At 35.6% G+C, this 15,789-nt stretch overlaps 1 protein-coding gene across 4 annotated transcripts in view; it reads left to right on the top strand.

Moving 5' to 3' along the window:
• ARHGAP21 (Rho GTPase activating protein 21) overlaps nt 1–15,789 on the top strand; it is a 128,675-nt gene that overhangs the window by 56,637 nt on the left and 56,249 nt on the right. The window lies entirely within an intron of this gene.

The raw sequence follows: 15,789 nt of genomic DNA, 5'->3' as shown, positions 1-15,789 counted from the left end.
CCTTCTCTGGGTGTAGTTATTTCTGTCCATCATTGATCAACTGGAAGTGAGTTGGATCTTCTTTATGTTGAATATTAAAGGAAGGCCTCTTTGAGGAAATGGAGAGTGATAGTGTTGAGGCAGGGGGAGAGTCAGTCCCAGGAGCATGGAGTACTCTTACCAGTCTTGATGGGGCTACTAGATCAGGAATTCTGTCTGTCCCCTTATATATTAATTACAGTACTCAGGGCATGAAAATAGATGTTGCTTTTCTGATTTCTGACCCAGGTTCACAACTTACTTTCTTCAATTCCTCAATCCATGTATCTATTCAGTTGCTAAATCTTATGTCTGCCTTCATGTCATCTCAGATTTGTTTCCTTTTCTCTAATCACACACCCTCAATCCTCATCTAGACCCTCATCATTGCTTACCAAGATTGCAGTAGTCTGCTTAGTGGCCTTCCTGCCTCAGGTCTCTCCCCTCCATAATTTTCAACAAAGCTGCCAGAATGATTGTCCCGAAGTACCAGTCTGACCACATCCAGTGTTTTAACTGTAGGATCAAATGTTTTTTCATTTTTATTTGTTTTATAATATATGCAGTTATACAGAAGTTTATGTAATTTATAAATATATGCACACATAATGAGATTACATGCTCAAATTTTTTTTCTTTTTTTCTGGTTAAACATTTTTTATTAAAGCTTTTTAATTTTCAAAAGATATTCATGGATAATTTTTCAACATTAACTCTTGCAAAACTTTGTGTCTAATTTTTCCCCTTCTTCCCCCCAGTCCCTCTCCTAGATAGCAAGTAATCCAGTATATTTTAAACATGGTAGAAGTATATGTTAAGTCCAATATATGCATATATATATATATATTTATACAATTACCTTGTTGCACAAGAAAAATCAAATCAAAAAGGGGGAAAATGAGAAAGAAAATATTAATGCAACCAAACAACAACAAAAAGAGTGAGAATGGTATGTTGTGAACCACACTCAGTTCCCACTCTGGTTGTAGATGGCTCTCTTCATCACAAGATCATTGAAACTAGTCTAAATCATCTCATTGTTAAAAAGTATGCTCAAATGTTTTTACTGATAGGAGTACACAATCAAAAATGTTTGGAAGCTACTTATCTAAAGTAGAGGTGTCACAGTCCCAAAGTTCCAGAGTAAGCCCAGGAGATGGATTAAAATGTTCTTGAAAAAAAGTTTAACAAATAAAAATTCAACACAGCATAATATTAATTTGTAGTTTTCTTAGACAATATGTAGCCATTCTAGGACTGTGATGTTTGTTTTAAATAAGTTTGACTTTACTAGCCTAAGAATTAGAGACTTTAGAATCAACAAAACTAATAGAATATATTGGCATTAGGCAGTGTTCACACTAGCTCTACAAGGTGAAGGCATGCCAGAAGTTTCATTTACTGCTCCCAAAGCAGACTCCTTCTGCTCTTACAACTCTGAAACTGGGAGGAATGTTAGTCCTAGAGAGGAGCTTCACAGATATAAACCTTAGGGGCCCATCTAGTTCAACCCCTCAGGGCTTTTTTTGATATGAGGCCCTAGAGGTTAGCCTGCTGATGTGATTAGCTCTTCATTCTCATTTGGAAGATTATCAATGTTATAATTTTTCTGTAGTCAGACTATAATCCCACTTTAATTTTCTTCACATTGCCCTCCATATTACCAAGCTATATTGTTCTGCCATTCAGTTGATGTGTGCTTAGCAGTTAAATGTAAACTGTTTGAGGTAGTTATTTAAAAAAAAAAAAAAAAAAAGTTTATATATGCTGCAAAAAGAAACATTTTCAGGGATCATCCTCCTTTAAATTCTTTGTTATATTGCTATCTGTATAATGTGGGCCTGACACTATAATAAAAATGACAGGGGTAACTATAATTATAAATTAGTATTGTTTTGTTTTGAAATTTTTGACTACCACTCCTGAACCATTTATGGTTTTAAAATTTTTTTCCCATTCATTTTAAAATGTTCCATTGCATATTCTTTCTCTACCTCCAGCTCCTTCCCAGTCTGCTGAGAAAGCAAGCAATAATATTATACCTTTTATACAGGTAAAGTCATGTAAAACACATTTTCTTATTGACTGTGTTACCAAAAAAAGTTATAAGCAAGAAAATAGTGAGAAAAATGCTTCAAACTACACTTAGAACTCAGCAGTTTTCTCTCTGGAGGTAGATATCATTCTTTATCATGAGTCCTTTGTCATGGATCATTTTATGAATTAAAGTATCTAAGTCTTCACAATTGATTATCTTTTCAGAACTGCTGCTACTGTGTACAGTGTTCTCCTGTTCACTTTGTATCGGTTCATATACAAGACTTTCCAGGTTTTTCTGAAACCTGCCTTATCTCCGTCATTTTTTATAGCACAAAAGTTTTTGGTCATATTCGCATACCACAATTTGCTTAGTCATTCCTCAAATGATGGGCATTCCCTCCATATCCAATTCTTTGCTACCACAAAAAAAAGCTATCATAAATGTTTTTGTACAAATGGGTTATTTTCCTTTATCTTTGGTTTCTTTGAAATACAGACCTAACCGGGGTATTGCCCTGTCAAAGGATATGCACAGTTTGATAGCCCTTTGGGCACAGTTCCAACTCTTTCTCTAGAATGATTGGATCAGGCATTAGTGTGCCTGTTTCTCCTCCAGCGTTTGTCATTCTCCTTTTCTGTAATGATAGACAATCTAACGGGGGTGTAGTAGTGCCCCAAAGTGATTGTAATTTGCATTTCTATAATTAAAAGTGACTTTGACATTTTATTTTAAAAATTAAATGATTGATAGCATCAGTGTCCTTAGCTAGCCTGGACTATTACAGTAGCCTTTGAATGGGTCTCTGGGCTTCACTTTCCTTCACATCCCCCTCATTGCTGAAATAATGTTTCCTGAAGGGTAGGTCAGTCACATCAGAATTTCCCATCCCCACTCACTCGCTTAGTGGTTCCACTTCCTGTAAGTTCCACTGGTTCTTTTTTGTCTTCAGGAGCAAATATAAACTTCTCTTTTGGACAGTTAAAGCTCTTCATTTAATATAGATTTACACCTATTTTCTGTCTCACTTTGCCAGTTATCTCAACAGTTTTTCAGATCTTTGGGTTTGTTATATACTATACAACTTGTAGATTTGTTTCCATACCTATGTACCTACTTTGTTTAATTAATCAATTTATCCTTTACCCAGTACTGAAATTTTGTCTGTAATAGCTTTGTCCTATAGTTTGTTTGGCACTGCTAGGCACCCCTTCTTCCCATTTAAAAAAAATTGATTTTCTTTATATACTTTTTACTTATTTATTTATTTTTACGAAAATTTTTATGCATAGATAATTTTCCAGCATTGACAATTGCAAAACTTTTTGTTTCAACTTTTCCCCTCCTTCCCCGCCTCCCCCAGATGGCAGGTTTACCAATACATGTTAAATATGTTAAAGTATAAATTAAATACAATATACGTATACATGTCCAAACAGTGTTTTGCTGTACAAAAAGAATCGGACTTTGAAACAGTGTACAATTAGCCTGTGAAGGAAGTAAAAAATGCAGGCAGACAAAAATGGAGGGATTGGGAATTCTATGTAGTAGTTCATAGTCAATTCCCAGAGTTCTTTCTCTGGGTGTAGCTGGTTCGGTTCATTACTACTCTCTTGGAACTGATTTGGCTCATCTCATTGTTGAAGATGGCCACATCCATCAGAATTGATCATCATATAGTATTGTTGTTGAAGCATATAATGATCTCCTGGTCCTGCTCATTTCATTCAGCAGCAATTCATGTAAGTCTCTCCAGGCCTTTCTGAAATCATCCTATTGGTCATTTCTTACAGAACAATAATATTCCATAATATTCATATACCACAATTTATTCAGCCATTCTCCAATTGATGGGCATCCACTCAGTTTCCAGTTTCTGGCCACTACAAAAAGGGCTGTCACAAACATTCTTGCACATATAGGTCCCTTTCCCTTCTTTAAAATCTCTTTGGGGATTTTCTTTATATTCTTGCTCTTTTGTTTCTCCAGATGAATTTTATTATTTTTTCCTAGCTCTATAAAGTAGTTCTTTGGATGGCTTAGTATGGAACTGGATAAGTAAATTAATTTTGTTAGTATTTACATTTTTATTACATTGTCTCAACCCAGCCATGAGCAATTAATGTTTCTCTAATTATTTAGATCTGTGTATGTGAGAAGAATGTTTTAAATTATGTTCATATAATTCATTTATATGGTTCTCAGCTAAGATATTCCCAAATATTTTATACTATAATTTTACTTTAAATGGAATTTCTTTTCCTTTTGCAATTTTGTCATTAATATACAGAAAACTTTGCTGAAGTTGTTTCGATTAGTTTTTTGTAAGATTTTCTAAGTAAAGAATCATATCATCTGTGAAAAGCAATGTTACTTTTTTTGTTTGTTACCAGCAAGAGGGTGTTATATTTTGTCAAAAACCTTTTCTGAATCTCTTGAAACATAAGATTTGTGTTAGTTTTGTTAATATGGTCAGTTATGCTTCTATTTTTCCTAATGTTGAATCAGCCTTCCTACCCTGGTATAAAATACAGCCTGGTTATAATATTTGATCCTTGTAATGTGTTGCTGTAATCTCTTGATAGTATCATTTATTATTAGAGAGATTGATCTGCAGTTTTCATTTTCTGTTTTGACTTTTCCTAGTTTAGGTATCAAGACTGTTTTTATATTATGGGCTGAAATTGAAAAGAGCCTTTCTTTATTTTTTTCCAATTTAGGTAATATTGGAATGATTTGTTCATTAAATGTGTGCTAGAATTAGTTTATAAATCCATTCAGTCTTTGTTGGTTTTTTTTTTCCCTTTGTGATTTCATTTGTGATTTTGACTTGCTCAGTTTCTTTTTCAAGTTAGGTCTGTTTAAGTATTCTAGGCAATTTATGTTTCTGTGATTATTTATCCATTTTATTTAGACTATTTTATATAGTTGAGCAAAATAGCTCCTAATTATTTTATTTCTTCATTAGTTCTGAATTCATTTTAAAAATTTTTGATAACTGGTAATTTTCTTCTTTTAGTCTAATATCTTATGTTTCATGGGGTGGGGCTATGTGACACACCTAAGAGTTTATTAAGTTCAATGAATTTTTTGAAAATTGAGTTCTTTCTCTGGATGTACCTGGTTCAATTCATTACTGCTTTATTGGAACTGATTTGGTTCATCTCATTGTTGAAGATGGACGCGTCCATCAGAATTGATCATCATATAGTATTGTTGATGAAGTATATAATGATCTCCTGGTTCTGCTCATTTCACTCAGCATCAGTTCATGTAAGTCTCTCCAGGCCTTTCTGAAATCATCCTGTTGGTCATTTCTTACAGAACAATAATATTCCATAATATTCATATACAACAATTTATTCAGCCATTCTCCAATTGATGGACATCCACTCAGTTTCCAGTTTCTGGCCACTACAAAAAGTGCTGCCATTAACATTCTTGCACATATATCATCTGTAACTCTTAATTTATTCTTAAAAAATGTTTATGCTATGCAATTTAATTGATGTATATTTTATATTGATATTAATTCACTGTCTTTGTTGTTGTTCACTAATGCCAGAGTTTGTGACCATTTGGGCATCTCTTGGCCAAGATTCTGGAGTATTTGCCATTTCCTTCTCAGCATATTTTACAAATGAGGAAACTTAGACAACCAGGGTAAACTGATATTCACAGTCAAATAATAAATTTCTGAGGTTGGATTTGAATTCAGCTCTTCCCAGCTCCAAGCATTCTTTCTACTCTGCCCCCTAGTTGTCCCATTGTTCATGTTACTTTTTAGTAAAATGTAGATTCCCTTTTGTGATTTCTTTTAATTAAGTTTATTTTGGTTTATATTTAGTCTAAGATCATGATAGTTACCTCTGCTTTTTTTATATTAGCTGAAACATAATAGATTCTGCTCCAACCCCTTATTTTATCTTGTGTTTATTTTTATGGTTCAAATGTGTTTCTTGTAAATAGTGTTGTTGGATTCTGGTTTCTAATCCATTCTGCTTTCTTCTTTCTTTTTATGAGTGAGTTCATCCCATTCACATTCGGTATTATGATTACAATGTATTTCTCCAGCCTAATCCCATTTTATTCTCATGTACTTTTCCTTCCCCCTTTCCCCTTTTCCCACTTTAGAAAAATATGTTTTGCTTCTGACTACGACCTCCCTTAATTCTCTCTTTTATTTCTCTTCTTTCCCTTTGCCTCTTTTTCCTTTTAATTTCCTGTCAAGTAAGGTTAGTTTTTCTATCCTCCTCTTTGTTTATGTATAATCTCCATTAACCACTTCAGATGAGAGTGTGGTTCAAGTATTTCCTGTTCATATCCACCACTATCTCCATTGCATAAAATTGACCTTGAGAACCCTGTTTATATGAGATAATTTTCTTTTTCTTCTTCTCCCTTCTTTCCAGCATGCATTTCTCTCTCCCTTCTTTCCAGCATGCATTTCTCTTCCATTCTTTTATATATATATATATATATATATATATATATATATATATATATATATATATATATATATATATATATATATATATATATATATATATATATACATAAAATCTAAACAAAAGAATTGCAGGTATTTAGGAAATATCGTATTGCTGTCTTGGAAAGAGTAAAAAAAAGTTGGAACACAAGGTTTTGTAGAGGTGAATGTTGAAAACTCTTTACATGTATTTGGAAAAAAAATATTATTAAAGATTTAAATAGAAAAAAAAAAAGAAATACTCTCAACATAATAGAATTACAATCTAGACTCTCTAATTAGACTTCTAAAACCCTTAGTAATGATAAGGTTAGAGGAGAGGATTACGTTCTTTTCTCCCCATATAGTAAGATAAACATTTTAACCTTATTTATTCCCTAATGATTTCTCACCTATGCTTTCTTTTTTGTTTCTTGGAGTCTTGTATCTGTAGGCACATTTTCTATTCAACTCTTTATTCCACAGGAAAGCGGAAGTGCCCTATTTCAGTTCTCATTTTACCAAAAAATTTTTTTTTAATTTTTAACTCTTCTGGGAATTTTTTGCTGGATTAAGATATTTTCAAGTTTTTCTCTTTTGTGTTTGTTTTGAACTTCCCTGTTAACAAAATTGTTTTTTAGAATTTTGTTTTCTTCTTGACTTTATAAATGCCTGGGCACTGTGTACTTCTGACGAGGGTAGGGAAGGCTTCTAGGTTGATCTTCTGTCCTTTTATATTTTTCTGTCGTTTTCACAGCTCAGTCTGGGGGCCTGCATATTTTCAGTGATCTCAAGAGAAGTATGTTCATTGCCCAGATTTGATCTATATATTGGCTTATGTGTATTGGGCGTTTTAATAGACTTGACTGTCATTCTTACTTTATGGGGATGGGGGGGTGGGGTAATTTTTATTTTCTAAATTGAATTTAACCTTATTTCTCTCATTTAAAAGCATGTAAATTAGGTGTCAAGTTGTAATTATGCTGTTTAATCCTAAGTATTTACTGTGCATTTAATTGTACCTTAAAATAGCTATTTCAATTCGTGTCTTTAAAGATTGTGAGGTAAAATTATGATATAGACAGTCAACTTGATGTAGAGTCAAGTAATAGGTATAGCCTGACTGCATGACATCGAGAAGCAGCTTTGTAGTCAGATGAGGCAACTAGAACTTAAACTAGCAGATCCCATGCTAAGTACTAGCTATATAAATACATGGAAAAAGAAAAACAATTCCTGCCTCCCATGAGCTTGCTTTCTAACTGCAGAAGTCCACATACAAAAGTTGGCTGAAAAGAGGAGGGCTCTGAAACAGCTTGGAGGTAAAGAAAGCTCGGAGGAACTTATCTATGTGAGCAAGGGACTGGCATGGGAGAAGGATATTTTCTGGGGGGAAGGTTTCAGGAACACTTCCTGGGTTTGAATCCCCCAACAGATGTTTAATAGCTATATAATCTTGGGCAAATAATTTAACATGTCTGTTTCCTTATCTGTAAAATATAGATAATAATAGCACCTACCTTACAAGGTACTTATAAGATATAACACATGAAATAATGTAAGTAAAGTGCTTTGTAAACTTTTAAAGTGCTATATAATTGTAAAATATTTTTATTAGTATTTTTTTATCTAGTAGGAGCAATTGGCATGATATGGCTACTACAAAAGGAAATTAAAAGGCATGAGGAATGTTTGTTTTGTTCTGGACCTGTCACTTCATTAATGTGGGGAATTGCATGATGGAGAAGAAGCCTCTTCAACAAATGAATGAGTAACTGATTTGTAACTTAGGAAATCCTAGGGCATTAAGTAATTTGCCTGTGGTTACATGGACAGAATGTGTCAAAGGCAGGATTTTAAAGCAAGTTTTCCTGACGCTGAGTCTGGCCCTCTATTTGTTCTATTGCACTGCCTATATCAATTCACCTTTGAACTTCATTAATGGTAGTGTTCAAAAAATAAGAGACATTTCATGACAGAGCATGTTCATAGTATTTTGCCCATTTCTGGGCATGCCAGGGATCAACAAACTTAAATGTGTTCAGAAGGGGTCAATTAAGGTATTGTGAGGAGATTAGAAACTTTTTTTTTTTTTTAAAAGATGGAGAAAATTAGTGAAATTTAGCATGGGAAAGAACAGCTTTAGCAGAAGTATGAAAGCCGTCTTCAGATATTTGAGTCACATTTAAAAGGGACACTTCCTTGGAATACATGGCTAGTAGTGGGATCTCTGGGTGAAAGGGTCTGTATATGGGCTGGGTTGAAGATTATGAAAGTAACTGTCAATTCTTTGCTACAACTGTAGGGAACTTTGTGGGTGGGGTGGGGTGGGGTGGGGCTAATCCTAGAGAAAGTACTTATTCTTTAAGAGAAGAAAGGAGGAAAGATAGAAATTATGCCTTGGATAGGATTTGGTTTGATTTTTGGATAATTATCAAAACATAAAATCTTGGATTTAAAAAAGCTCTCAGTTATTCTGATATAACCTGTCCTGGAATCTTTTCTACAGCATTCGTTCATTGCTTCAAGACTTGTAGTATGGGGAATATATGGTCCTCTAAAACATCTAGTTTAATTTCTGTGTAGTTCTAATTGTTAGGGAGATTTTCCTTGTAATAAATTTAAACCTTCTGTGGCATTCTGCTTTTTTTTTTTGTCCTCTGACAAAAAAAGAGCAGAGTCAGTCTGTTGCTTCTTTCCTATGACTTTTCACCTTTTTTTTCCCTCCAAACTAGAGATCTCTCACCCAGCCTGCAGGTGCAACATCTATTTGTGGGCCCAACCCTAGGACTGATCATTAAGGAATCTTTAACAAGCTTTGCTTTTCTGAGCAGAACTAATTTATCTTCTGGGCTATTTAGTCCTCTGGTTCAGGAGTGGGAAGAGGAGAGAGAAGCTAAAGCTGAAGCTATCTGATTCAGGGGCATGGCAGAGAAAGTCCTTGGAGAGGATGGAAATAATGGCTGCCTAAGTCCCTCCTTATGTTGGAATCTTGTCAGGGGCTATTCACTCATGGGGAGACAAAGGGGGCCAAGAATACTTCCAGTGTGTGAATTCTAGAACTGGAGTAAGCTCCCACGATAAAGACCTTCCAGGAGTTGGTAGAAAAAAGTCTGGAGTACAACCTAGAGAAGAATAAAGAGGGCTTCTCACCATGTTGGTGCTGGACTTGGTGCAGACACGCAATCTGCTTTAATCCTACTGTAACAAGGGATCAGCTTCAGCCTTCTTCAGAAATACCTAGCCAATCCTTTCTTCCCAGCAAGTTGTCCCTTGGAAGAACTGTTCTTCCAAACTTCAGTCTCTCTATACTGACTTTATCCAAGTCTCTCTCATCCTTAAAAACCCTTGAGTAGGTCTTGCTATCCTATCAAGCTATTGTACTTTTATCCTTAAAAACCCTTGAGTAGGTCTTGCTATCCTATCAAGCTATTGTACTATAGCTTCTCCCTTTCACTTATTGCCTCTGATTCCTCTCTTTTCATTCCTCAACCCTCTGCAGCCTGACTTCCTGAATGGAAACTCTTCTCTCCAAAACTCCCTTGGTGACCTTATTAGCTCCCTGGAGTTTAATTATCTCCATGCAGGTGCCCCGTTTTCAGTTGTATATCATGAGCATTGGATATTTCAAAATGAATGTTCCAGGGATTTCTCAAACTCAGAGCATCAGAAACAGAAAGTCATTATCATTTTCTCTTAAGTCTCCTTCTACCAAAATGTTAACTTTTATATGGAGAGCTGCAGAATCTTTCAAGCCTCCCAGGTTTGTAATCTCAGCATTACCCTCACTTTCTCATTTTGCCTCCTCCCATTTACCTGGAAATTTCCACCTCCCCAGCATCTCTTCTGTGTCTCTCTTATCTCTACACATATAGCCTTAGTTTAAGCATTTACTCCTTTGCAGAACTTTTGCAGCCTCCTATTTTGGTATCTCTTTGTCAGAACTTTCCCTCAGATCCATTTGGTATATTTAACCGTATTTAATTTTAACAAATTTCTTATTAGATATGATACATCCTCCCAGCCTTTTGAGATCTTTTTGGATCCCATTTCTGCCTTCTAATAGGAACTATGTATTTCCCTAATTTTGGGTTAGATGTGATAAGCACACTAGCTTTCTCAACATGTCACTCCTCTGCTCAAGTTGACTTCATATTCCTCTATGATAGAATAGAAATTTTTCAGTTTGACACTGAAATCCTTCATACTGTGACTCCAGCCCAATAACTTATTCCATGTCATTTCCCTTAGTGCATTCTGTATTTCAGTCAAACTGATGTCCTGCTGTTGCAAGAAAATTAATTACTCTCCCCACTGAACTGGATGTACCACTCCCCACAGCCAGGAAAATGTAGGTGGACCAATTGAGAAGGAAGAACTAGGGCCACAGTTTCACTGGACTCATCTGGTACCAAGGGTCTGCCAGCCAGCAAACTCTGGACCTTTGATGGGGCAGGGAGTGTTTTCTCAAAACAGATGCTCAAGGGACAGGCAGGCAGGGAGTTGGGTCCAGGCCTGAGCCATGGCATCTTCCTAGGCTTGCACCTGACGCGTAGGTACCTGTAGAATGACAGGAAGGTAGAGAGATGTCCTAGAAAAGAATGTCTTTGAGTCAGAAGACCTTTTGCCTATCTGTATGATCTTTCTGTGTTTCCTTTTCTGCCTTGGTCAGCTAACAGAGTTAAGGGTCAACTCATCCAGCATTTATTAAGGTCCTGCTTTGGGCTAGGTTCCCTGCTAAGTACCAGAGGCAGGTAGAAGGAGTTTCTGTCCTCAAAGGAACTTGCAGGAGCTAATGGAGCTAATTGGACTGAATGATGACCAAGGTTCCTCTCAATTTGAATGTGCTGAATTACTGAAGCAGGGGCATAGTGTAGTTTACATGACCCATGGACCGAGGTTCAAAGTTTTAATCTGTGACCTCAAACAAGTTACTTTCACCTTTGGAGCTTGCTTTCCTCATCTGTGAAATATGTGTTCCACCAGATGATTTCTCAGCTCTCTCCTAGCTGAGGAAATATTGCCTGATTCCATTTCAGCCTAAGCATTCATTACCTACCTATGCTAATCTGATTAAAATGTTTATTATGGCTGATAAAATGGTTACTACTAACTCTAACAGACTGAAGTAATTCTCTTTTTGATTTAAGGTCAAATTGGCTTAGGATAACACATATGCGTGGTGTGTTATTCTTTTTGTCTGTTATTCCTACTTTGAATGTTAGAAATTTGACAAGTAAAAGCTGTCAGAAAAGCATCTTTCTGCTGTGGTTTGAAAGACTTTGAAGTGCCTGTGGCCTGCAGTGCTCATAGGAGTTGTTGGGAATGACCCTTTGGACGGCTTCAGGCCCTAGCTTGTCTTGGAGCGCTGCCATCGCACATCTCTGGGACCAAGCCTGACATCTAGTGGTAGCAATAGTGAATGATGGGGTTTTTGTCACAGCTTTTTAAAAATTTTCAGGATTCCTCAGTAGCATCAGCAGGGAAAGCCAGGCAATGTGCTAAGACGTTCTAGAGCGGGAAAAGAAAGGAGAATCCACATTTATGGGGTGCTTACTGTGGGCTATATACTGTGCTAAGCACTTTTTACAACAACCCCGTGATGGGTGCTATTCTTATCTTCATTGTATGTGGAGGAAACTGAGGCAAATAGGGTATGTATAACTTAACCACGGTCTCAGAGCTAGTAACAGGCTAAATATAAACTCAGATCTTCCTGACTTCAGGGCTAGAATTCTCTCTACTGCACCACCTTTTACCTCTTAAGCAGTTAATTGGATGTGAAAAAGTAGGTGTATATGTGTCAAAGAGATTAAAGAATTAAGAATGAATCCAAACTTATGCTCTGGTGTCTAGAAGGATGATGATAGCCTTTGCGGAAATAGGGAAGCTTGAAGGGCTTTTAAATGTAAGAGAAAAAATGAGTTCTGTTTGGGACATTTTGAGTTTAAAGAGGTCCAGGTGGAAATTGCTAGCTAATAAAAGTGACCACCAACAATTAACGATGTGGGGACTGATGCCCAAGAGGTAGTTGTGAGTTGGATATATAGATTTAGGAATCTATATATCCAATAATATATATTATTGAAATAATAGTGGAACCCATGAGAACTGATGAAATCACCAATCCAATCAAATACCTTTATTAAGCATCTACTATATGGAATGTAAGATGTAAAAACTCAATGAAAACCAGTCACCGCCCTCAGAAGCTTACAAAGATAACCTAGGACAAATCTTCGAGGACAACCTGTGGTTAGCAGCAAGGAATAGGGTAATGATCTATATAGGAAGATTGAGAACTGGGACAGCATTCAGGGCAAGGGAGAAGAAATTAAGTTGAAGAAAAAACATGTTTAGCAGTTAAGATAACTGGTACTATAACCTAAGAGCAATTACATTTGACTTAATGTAGTCAGAAGCCAGATTGCAAAGGGTAAGAAGAGTAAGGAACTGGTGACTACAGGTACAGTTTATTCTGAGAGTTTGGCAAGAGAAGTAACTAGAGGTGTAAACAAGAGTCAAGAGGTTTTTGTTTAAAGAATGGAATAGTCCCAAAGATAATATATTATAACACATATATGCTAATTATTATATAATATAATATAAATATTATATAATTGTAATATATAGACAATGAAAAAGGAGCCAGTAGGTGGAGAAAGATTAGTGACACTCTTGTCACTAACACAAATTCTTGTGTTATGGGCCAGAACTTGAAACAAGGTGTTAAGTCAGTAGAATTAATAGAGACAATAGTTATCTAATTTAGCATGGGTCAGTATGATTGATTTAATCCTACAAGGAGATGTTATGGGCCAGAACTTGAAACAAGGTACTGGGTGGAACTGAGGCGATAATGGTTAAATCTAGTTTAACATTGATTTAATCCTACAACAAATATGGTTTCCTAGTGATAAAATGATTGGTGTATACTCAGTGTGGAACATATAAGAAGGAGGTCTCAGGGCTAGAAAGGACAAGCGCACTAGAAGCTGACACACATTCATTCCATCATCCACCTTTGTGTGGTGGCTGGAGATTGACGTACAAACCTTTGGATAGTCCGGGAGATTCAGAAGCCAGAGAAGGCAGGCCTCTCAGAACCAAGGAGAGAGATAAACCTCCAGAAAAGCTAGCTAAATCCCAAGCGAAGGAGACAATAAAGAATTTGGACTTTAATCCCTGGCTGCACTTGTGGTGATTACTGAACTGAAACTAAGGCTGCCTTCAGAGACCCCAAGGAAACCCCAACAAGAGAAGATTACATTTACAGAAGAATATTACACCTTGAAAAGACAGAAGGATCAAAGCCACAAGGAGAGATGAGATGTTGGTCATGACAAAGGGAAGAAGAGCTTTCTCAGAGGTAGGAGTAAAGGACAGGCAAAATTATTCAAGGTTTTTGAAATTTAGAGGAGGGAAAAGGGGGGAATTAATAATAGTGTCCTTAGTTTTCTCAGTAAGACATCTGAGAGAAGGGGGTAGAAGACATTGAGGTCTTGAGAGAAGCTTTATAACATCTAGTGCTGTTTATGTATTTTTTGTTAACTAGCTTTGAATGTGAATGACCTGAAGAATAATTAAACTATTAATAGAATAGAGAAATAAACAATAGGAACTATGTGTAAGGGGAAGAGAAAGATCATGAGTTAAATTTTAGACATAGTAAACTGAAATAGGGATATATTGTCTTAGTAAATATAGCCAATATTTAAAAATGTAAAATCAGAGTTTCAGAGAGGTACAAATTGAAAAGAAATTAAAATAAGTCTGTAGAATAGAGATGATAACTGAAGCTCTTAAGATCTCATAGCATCACAGAGTCTTTGTTATGGCAAACCTTAAAGTTATCTAGACTGAGCTCCTTTCCTGTCAGAGAAATCGCCACTATGACATCTGTTTTTTGTTTGTTTTTTGTTTTCTTTTTGCTGAGGCTGGGGTTAAGTGACTTGCCCAGGGTCACACAGCCAGGAAGTGTTAAGTGTCTGAGACCAGATTTGAACTCGGGTCCTCCTGAATTCAGGCACTGTGCCACCTAGCTGCTCCTATTATGACATCTTAGAAAAGGGACATTAAACCCCCCCTTAAATGCTTCCATTGTTTAAAATAGTCTATTTCATGCTTATTTCAAAATTTTTAATTTGTCATTGTTGGACAATTCTAAATGTTAGAAAATTCTTTTTAAAATCTGTCTTAAGTAGATTCCTTTCATTCATCAGGCAGTGCCTCAAACATATTAAGACAACAATGATTTCCCCTTCAGACTTCTCTTTTCCAAATTAGCTCTTCAGATGACATATAATTTTCATATCCTGGTTTTTTTTTTTTTTTTTTTTTTTTTTTTCTATTGGATGTTTCTTAATTTGTTTTCCTCTTAAAATATGGTACTTAAAACTAGACAAAACTCCAAATGGAGTTTCTACAGAGCATAGTACAACCTACTACCTCCTTTGATTTGGATCTATATATTTCTAAACATGTAAATAAGTTTTTTAAAATCATGTATGATACTTAATAAATTTAAGAAAACCTCACATTTTAAAAAATAAATTGCTGTCAAGCTGTATATTTTCCTATCCCAATCTTAGACCTAAAAAGATCAAGAAATTCAAATGCAGAACATTTACATTGATTACTGTCCTTTTTCTTTTGTTGATTTCAGCTCCTTGTAATTTTTTAAAATCTAGTTTCTGCTTCTGACATTAGTTTTTCTTCCTCAAATTATGTCATTTGCATGTCATGAAGGAAGAGCACCAACCTTGGAGTTGGCAAGTTCAGTCCCTAAAACTCATAGTCTCTAATTCATAAAATGGGGACAATAACCTTGCACTGTCTTTCTAGATCATAGGGCTTAGATGAGAAAAGTGCTTTATAAACTTTAAAGTACTACTTTATGGCTGAAAACATAATACCAAAAAAAAAAAAAAAAAGCATGGGAAAAAGCTTTTACAGTGGACGAGAAAAAAGGGAGAAGGGGGAGTGAGGGAGTGTTACTCTCAGAATTGGCTCAAGGAGGAAATAATACTGGATGTATTTAAATAAGGGGGGAGGATGATAAAAGAGTGCATATCAAAACAGGAAGTAGTAGCAAAACAAGTAAGAACTGGGTGAAAGGAGAGAGAATAAATGGGGGGGGGAATAGAATTAGCAATAGTAATTTAAAAGATTTTCAAAGCAAGTTTTTCTGATGTAATATTATTGTTCTCTGAGAAATGATGAGTATGCTCTCAGGAAAAAACCAAGCAAACCTGGAAAATCCTCC

This window comes from Sminthopsis crassicaudata, chromosome 5 (genome assembly GCF_048593235.1).
Source record: "Sminthopsis crassicaudata isolate SCR6 chromosome 5, ASM4859323v1, whole genome shotgun sequence".
NCBI classification, from domain to species: Eukaryota; Metazoa; Chordata; class Mammalia; order Dasyuromorphia; family Dasyuridae; genus Sminthopsis; species Sminthopsis crassicaudata.
This window is presented reverse-complemented; position numbering and strand designations above follow the sequence as displayed.